The sequence below is a fragment of the Engraulis encrasicolus genome, chromosome 23 (genome assembly GCF_034702125.1).
Source record: "Engraulis encrasicolus isolate BLACKSEA-1 chromosome 23, IST_EnEncr_1.0, whole genome shotgun sequence".
NCBI classification, from domain to species: Eukaryota; Metazoa; Chordata; class Actinopteri; order Clupeiformes; family Engraulidae; genus Engraulis; species Engraulis encrasicolus.
The window spans coordinates 25640453-25649277 of record NC_085879.1 but is presented as its reverse complement, the minus strand read 5'-3'; positions in this window follow the sequence as shown (position 1 = coordinate 25649277).

Below are 8825 nucleotides of genomic sequence, written 5' to 3'. Positions count from 1 at the left end.
TTTGGTGGGGAGCGGGGCTGGACTGGGGGAAGAAATAGGGCCTGGGCACTTTTGGCTTGAAGGGGCCCCTCATAATTAGCGGCACAGAACTGACTCACCGGTGGGCCCTGCACCCTTGTGTGCGCCCCTATTTTCAGATTTATTTTTTATTATTATTTTTCTTCTTTGCATTTCTGGCGACTTGCTGGTCTCATACTGTAGTATTCAAGCTAGATCGGAGGTAAAACAGGAGATAGGTAAAACTCAATCACTTAACTCAAGGAGAGGGGTACAATAAGCTTATCTCCAAAAATGGCACAGTATCACTTTAAAGGGGCCCCTCATAATTAGCGGCACAGAACTGACAGATTTTTTTTAATTTATTTTTTTAACATTTGTGAAAATAGGCGCCCATGAGGGTGCGGGGGCCCACCCACTGGGAAATGCCCGTATATGCCAGATGTGCCAGTCCAGCCGTGGTGGTGTATGGAGTGGTGGTTTCACTTACCTGGATCCCCTGCGCCTGACCCCCTTCTCACAGAGGGGGCGCAGATGAAAATTTGTCGAAACCAAATAAACAGGCCCTCGACGCTTATTGCCCCCCCCCCCCATCTCAATTCATATGGTAAGCATAACCCTCATTTTCAGATTTTATTTCTTCGCTCTGGCTTTGAGGGTTGAGGGTTGAGGAGGGTAGGGTTTTGGTGTTGGGTGAGGATAGAGTTGCAGGGGGCTGGGCAAAGTGTGTGTGTGTGTGTGTGTGTGTGTGTGTGTGTGTGTGTGTGTGTGTGTGTGTGTGTGTGTGTGTGTGTGTGTGTGTGTGTGTGTGTGTGTGTGTGTGTGTCTGTGTGTGTGTGTGTGTAGGGGTGATGGAGTCAGTGTGTGTGTGTGTGTGTTTGTGTGTGTGTGTGTGATTGTGTGTGTGTGTGTGTGTGTGTGTGTGTGTGTGTGTGTGTGTGTGTGTGTGTGTGTGTGTGTGTGTGTGTGTGTGTGTGTGTGTGTGTGTGTGTGCGTGCGTGACGCATGGGGATTTTTGGAGTGTGTGTGTGTGTGTGTGTGTGTGTGCGCGTGCATGCAAGATAGTATGTGTGTGTGTGTCTCTATATTTTCAGGCATGGGTGTTGGGGGGGGGGGTGTGTGTGCGTGCGTGCGTGCGTGCGTGCGTGCGTGCGTGCGTGCGTGCGTGCGTGCGTGCGTGCGTGCGTGCGTGCGTGAGTGTGTGTGGCAATGAGGGGGTGTGTTGGAGAGTGAGTGAGAGCTTTGGTGGTGGTCATTATCTGTCCTACATCTTCTCTTCGCAGCTCTGTTCTTGCGTACATACGTATGGCATATGGGAACATTTTCAAACTTACAGGTTTTTCTGCTCTATCACTTTGTTTCGTTTTTTTTTTCCTTTGACGACCATAAATCCACCATGTCAACAATAAAATATAACTTATCAGCAACAGCTGGAGCGGGAACGAAGGTGAAAGACAAAAAAAGGGGGGGGGAGAAACCAACCCCCCCACCCCACCAAAAAAAAATCTAAATTTTACCATTACTACATTTTACAGCTGACAAAAAGCACACAGCTCTTACAATTCCTTGGGGAGCTGGCGAGAGAAATCGTATGTACGTATGTACTGTACTGTAGCCTATATATATGTATATGTCAGTATTATTATTATTATTATTATTATTATTATTATTATTATTATTATTATTATTATTGTCTTATTATTGTAATGTCTTCCATCCTATTTTTATATTTCCTATCCTTTCCTTTGTCTACATGTTAAATGTCCAATGTTAAATGTTCATTGTATTTATTATTAATCATTTATTGTTACCAGTCCATCACTGTTACCTGTCCTGTCTTGCACTTTGTCAGTCTGTAAAATGTCAGTCCTATGTATGTCTATGTCTTGGCATGGTAGAGAGAGAAACGTAATTTCATTTTCCTTGTATGACTGGATATGAAGAAAGTGACAATAAAAGCTGACTTGACTTGACTTGACTTGACTTGATCTGTGTGTGTGTGTGTGTGTGTGTGTGTGTGTGTGTGTGTGTGTGTGTGTGTGTGTGTGTGTGTGTGTGTGTGTGTGTGTGTGTGTGTGTGTGTGTGTGTGTGTGTGTGTGTGTGTGTGTGTGTGTGTGTGTGTGTGTGTGTGTGTGTGTGTGTGTGTGTGTGTGTGTGTCTGAGGATACCATTCCTAGGTACATCTTTCCACATGCCTGATGTAGCGTCACATTCTAGATGTTTACTGAGTCAGCACCCTTTATCAGTGTAAGGCGTCAGACACACCAAGGCGGAACGGAACGGAAGCGAGACGATTGAGGTCTTTCTGCTTAGTTTCGGCCGGTGTGTTCTACGTCGGCGTGCGTGGCCAGTCCAGTTCAAAATCCCCCCCACAGCCAAAGCTAGCGAGCTACTACACCACCAGTCGCCGGCATGAAAAATACGCTCGAGTTCTATTTTCCAAATGCAGCGCGGAGTGGAGGCGGCTCCCGCGCCGCTGACACCCAACTACCACCGGTTAATGTGGAAGGGCAGATATGTTTCCATGTATTTTCACCAACGCTGGTAAAAATCGCTTCCGTCCTGCGACGGTTTACCGCCCTACTGTGTAAGTGGCCTAAGTGGTTATGATCTTTAGTATCATTATACATATGTGCATAGTATTACATTACATTTAGCTGACATTTTGTTTTACCCAAAGCGACCTAGTTACATACAGGGTATTGGTTACAGTCCCTGGAGCAGTGTGGGGTTAGGTGCCTTGCTTAAGGGCATGGAGTGAGGTACCAGTAAGGAGTGGAAGGCTGGGATTCGAACCTGCAACCCTCTGATCTACAGTTCATCTCCTTAACCACTAGGCCATGGCTGCCCCATTCGGCCACAGGTGCCTCGTGATTAGCTTATGAGCAGTGGTGTAGTCTACTTTTTTGAAGTGCGTATGCTGTATATTCGAGCATTTTTTGAAGTGGGTATACTGTATATATTTATGCTATTCTAAACAATGGATCAATCAATTTTAAGTGGGTATACTGAAGTCCCTAAAATTTAGAAGTGGGTATACTCCGTATACCTGCGCTCTACGTAGACTACACCACTGCTTATGATTAGCTTAGCAACGGCACACTGTAGCATCTCGAGGAGCCTGCAAGGGTGTTTCCACATCTACTGTATGTTACTCATCCCAGCTTCTGCCCCAATTTAAACACACAAACATTGTCACACAGACATGCTCAGCAGCTCAGCATCCCTAGCACACCGCCACCGTGGAAGCCTCTGTAACAAAGGCCAACTAGCAGAGTGTGGCGAGGAGCGTTAACAAACCTCCCTCCCGAAGCCTCACATGCCTTTTTTCCACTGCCGGTTTTATGGTAGGCCTACAGCTCGAAACAGCGCGACTCGTCGCCACTTTTTGCTTTTCAATTGGGCACGACACAGCTCAATCAGAGATAAAAAAAAAGGGGCGGCTGAGTCGCGCTGTGTTGAGCTGTAGGCCTACCAGAAAACCGGCAATGGAAAAGAGGCAATTCAGTATCGGTAGCGCTGAGCTATCGGACTGGTGCACTGTGTGAGATTTTTAGTTGTTTATTTCCAGAATCCATGCTGCCCATTCACTAATGTTACCTTTTTCATGAATACTTACCACCACCATCAACGTCTAAGTATTCATTATGACCGGAAAAATTGCACTTTTCATACATGAAAAAGGGGATCTTCTCCATGGTCCGCCATTTTGAATTTCCAAAAATAGCCATTTTTAGCTGCAAAAGCTAAAACTACTTGGACCATAATAGAAAATATTTGTTTATTACTTAGTAAACTTTCATGTAAAGATCAAATTTGGCAATAGGCAACCCAGTTTCAATGAGCAGCAGCATAGTTGCAGTACCTTTTTTGACCATTTCCTGCACAGTGTCCCTTTAACCACTGCTGTACTGTGCTGCGTCTCCCTCCCATACCCGAACTGATGCGTTTACTAGGAGGTGGCCAGTTCGAGACCTGAGGGGCGGCCTGGGCGGGAACACCCCAGTTACACCTCTCCTAAACTTAGTCCTCTGCCTACTACACACAGGGACGGATTACGATCCCGCGGGCTCCTGGGCCAAAGAAGAAGAAAGGCCCCCCTCCATAGGCGTTGCTAGTAGTTTACAAAAACGATTCAGGGTTTCAGGCCATATGTGAGTGAGGATTTGTGTCGTTGGGCTTTTGGGGAGCTGTCTGACGAGAAAACGTGAACATTTAGTTGTTAAATATGCAACTGTAACGCAGTATGTGAAATTGAAATATAGAGCAGTGTTTCCCAACCTTTTTTGTCTCGCGTACCCCCTAAGTCTTTTTGTTGTAACATCAGTACCCCCTAACCAATGCTAAGTATCTATGTCTTAATCCCCAATCAGTTGTCTCCCCTTCAAAATTACACTTTCCCACATACCCCCTGAGGTGTGATCGCGTACCCCTAGTTGTACACGTACCCCTAGTTGTACACGTACCCCTGGTTGGGAAACACTGATATAGAGGCTTGGGCTTCAGGGGCCCCTTGACTCTTGGGCCCCTGGGCCTGGACCTGGTAGGCCTGCGCAGCAATCTGTCCCTTCCCACACACGGTTACCTGGTAACCAATACTAAATACAGACATAAGGCTCCTCACCCCCTCTGCCCTTTGAAACTAAATTGTTCTGACAATTAGTGTGTAGTGTAACAAATGTGGGGGCCTCTCTCTCTCTCTCTCTCTCTCTCTCTCTCTCTCTCTCCCTCTCTTCCCCCTCCACCTCCACTAGAAACCCTGCAGACTAAAACCGCCAGGAGCATGTTACAGACGTTATTGCACATGACAAAGCAGTTAAAACAGGCACTGCAGGGATTAGCACAGAGCGAAGCGAGGCGAGAGCTTTATACTGTAACGTCGCTGATGGCATGTTTGGAACAGGCATAGTTTTGGGAAGATCAGGTCAAGAGCAATGCAAGTACTTTCTGAGCTCCCAAAAAATCGGGAGCTCCTCCCACTTTGTCGGGAAGCAAACAACCATTAGCAAACTAAGGGAGGTCAACCATGACATTTGGGAAATGTTAATTGTTATGCTCTTGGTCAGACCAAGTCTAGAAGAGATTTGAAAGTCGATGACAATCAGGCTAATGGTGCACACATCCAAAAACACTTGTTGCAGGTGCCAGACAAAAAAAAGTCAGACATTTGAAAAAGGTAGGTCTGCACACTGCCAATAAAAAATAAACTTTATTGTCTAAAAATCAATGTTTCAGTCACCCTGATCGAAACGTTGCTTTTTAAATAATTAAGTATATTTTTTGGAGCTTATCGGCAGTGTGCAGACCTACCTTTTTCAAATGTTTGGGGCTGCAACATGATCTCCAAAAAATCCGTGCTCCTGGACACGGATGTTAAGGACACAAAATCTGTGTCGAGGAGCACGGATTTTGCCAAAATTCCGTGCTCCTGGACACGGAATTATTTTCAGTGATGGACACACAGAATTGCTCTCTATACTCCCACAGCTCTATGTTTCCACAGTCTTGTGTTTTGTCAAGATTTTTCTAATTTCAAATATTTGTCTAAAAAAAAACATTTCTTACTGACAGGTTAGGGTTAGAAATTGTTTTGGTCTGGGCACAGCTAGTTTTCTTGCATTCATTATATGAGTTTGATAGCCTAGCAACCAACTGGAAAAGGTATTTCTCAAAAATATGTCTGTAATGACAGGTTAAGGTTAGGGAATGTTTTGGTCAGGGCACAACTTAAATTGCTGTAGCATTATTTTGTTTAGGATTAGCGTTTGGTATGTATTTGATATATGATACAGTTAACACATTGCTGTGGTAATATCCTATAGAAAGCACTTCCGTGTGCCCATCACGGAAAACAATTCCGTGTCCAGGAGCACGGAAAACAATTCCGTGTCCAGGAGCACGGAATTTTGTCAAAAATCCGTGCTCCTGGACACGGATTTCGTGTCCTTAGCATCCGTGTCCAGGAGCACGGAATTTTTGGAGATCAGGCTGAGAACAGGCAACACAGTCTTTTGAGGAGGGCCAAAGTGGTAGAAAGAGTTGTGCTGTAGGTTCAGTTCACAGAGGTATGTAAAAAACCCTATGATTTTGGACGAGTGGGTTAACCCGTTAAAACAAGCCGTTATAAATGTTCTGTTACCAGAATGGCAATGACCAAGTCATAGTGCATTATGAAATGCCCTCTGTTATGTCATAGTAGAGTAATACTGTGGTGATTAACGTTTCAATGACTATTACAGCGTGCCATGGTACGCCGTGCATTATGGGGTTAAATAAAATAAAAACAAACACATAAACAGGGGGACTGCTGAACAAGAGAGCAAGAGAGAGCCAGCTTCAATTTGTCCTCCATCATGTAGGGCTGCATTACAAACAGGCGAGAGGAGATGACAAAAACACATGGTCTCTCAGAAGTACATAGCACTTTTATTTCAGTAGCCTACGCCAGACACATTCTTTGCAAACACAATTGTCTTACACGTCGTATTTGCTCGTGTTGCTCTGATGTGCTTAACCTTTGACATAGCCCACTGAATACATACTGTATATAGGCCAATATGCAGGGAACTTCATAAAATCTCTTCCATTGTGAATGTGACTCCATTCTTGATGTTTAATAAACATTGTCTCTCAGGAAGATTCGTGCGGCTTCTTTCTGTGAAACACACTTTCTTGTGACGTGGGGTTACAAGAGCGTACGTGCGCGCGCACACACACGCGCGCACACACACACACACACACACACACGCACACGCACACACACACACACACACACATACACAGACACACACACACACACACACACACTTTTGATAGCTAAAATTAACCACCTCTCTCCACAGAGCCTTCGCAGCCTTCTGAGAGTTTTACAACCCCACAAATGTATTCAACAGAATTCTGGCACAGCCTCGAAATTCTGATACAGGCAGACTGATCCCCCCCCCCCCCCCCCTTCCCCCCCCCCCCCCCCCCCCCCCCCCCCCCCCCCCCCCCTCTTCTCTGCACCAGGGCCACTGACAGCTTTGGCTGGATCCCCCCACCCCCACACACACATACACACAGACACTCAATGTAATGGGGACCCAATTCTGCACACACACCCCTCCCTCCTTGGGCCTCGGATAACTGACCCCTTTGTGCAACCGTGTCGGCTTCCCTGCTCTGCACTGGCTTCGGTTTGACTCCAGCAGTGCGAATCGCTGGTCTGTGGAATAATTAGCCTCCGCATGGGCTCCCAAGCAGGTACAAACATACCTTAGAGCGGGGGATTTCCTGAAGACGAACAACAACACCTCCAGTTGTTAAATCATGTTATTGACATAATAGTGTCTTCTGTTCTTCCTCTTGACGTGACTTTGGGGCCAGTTGACTAATTAAACCTGTCTTGGGGATTTGTTTGTATTTCATGCACAATAAGCATGAGGATTAGGGCTCTGGGGGGAGAGCTACAGTAACCATCTTACACAGGCTGGGGCCTGTTCTAATAAGGGGGAAAAGGAGGCCCAATCAAGTCATAAATCACATCTTTTATTTATTACATTTGATAGCGCTTTTACAATCTCTTTTCATGTCGGCTGCTCAAGCGTAGTGCGCGCGCCAAATGTGTTCTGCAGAGATGGAACGTGTTCGACACGTATGTCCATTAAACACTGAATTCTAAGCTGACAGGTTTTTGGAAAGGACCTCAGCAGAAGAACTCGGTGGAGGAGGGAGCGGATCGTGACCGCGAGTGGAGTCTCTCTCTCTCTCTCTCTCTCTCTCTCTCTCTCTCTCTCTCTCTCTCTCTCTCTCTCTCTCTCTCTCTCTCTCTGAGAGGGTGTGAATTTCAAATGACAAACGTTGTGGACGTGAACGTTGTGGGGCGAGCGCACGCAAACCTCTCACGCTACCTTGCAATAACTTACACGACTTGAAACATGTTGGTCTATTCCATTAGAGACAGATTCCCATGAAAGGCCGGGCGAGGTCAGTGCCTCCACAAATTCTCTCTGAAAGGACACGTTGTTATTAGGCGGAGGCTTCTGATGCTGCGCGTTGCTTTGCTTTCTCGAGCGGCGACGTTTGTGGATATAAGGCAACTCCATACCCTACCCGCTCGAAATGACTATCATTCTCCTCGTGTCTACTGACGTATACGTTTCAACCTTTATTAAAAGAGTCTAGGCATTGTGTGCCGCTCTCAAGTTTAATAACATACGTCATCATACATTTTGTCTGTCTCCCCCATCTCACCCCCTCCCCAAGTCCAGAACCGAGCAGCTGGTTTAGCGCTATACTACCACCGCCGAGGGACAAGACGAAGGAAGCACCTGCTTCCAGCGAGGAGGTGGGGAAAAAGTTTCATTAAAAACTTCAAAACTCAGCTTCTCCAGTGGCTCGTAATGCACACCACAGCGAGCGCAAACTGCTATCGGACCAAACTTTTCCCTCAGACTCTTGACGCAGGTCCCGGCCACCAGCTGCCGCGCGGCCGCTTCTTGGTTTTGTTCGGGAGGCGGAGAGGAGAGGAGAGAGGGGGACCGTGCCATATGAGAAAGGTGTGGTATATCCTGGACGCGCTGGAGATTTTTCTTTTTTTTCTCTCTCTCTCTCTTTTTTCAAACTCCATTTCCACGGATGATTTTCCTCACGGACATTTTTGTTCCACTGCTCCCATGTAACTTTCCAACCCACTATCATTCACTGCGCGTAATGCCTTGATTGATGTAGGCAAACTCGAGCCTCTGACACATCTTGGCGCACACCAATCAAAGTGTTTCTTGCGTGCGTCTCGTTACACGTCTCTCCCTCTCTCTCTCTCTCCCTCTCTCTCTCTCCCTCGCTCTCT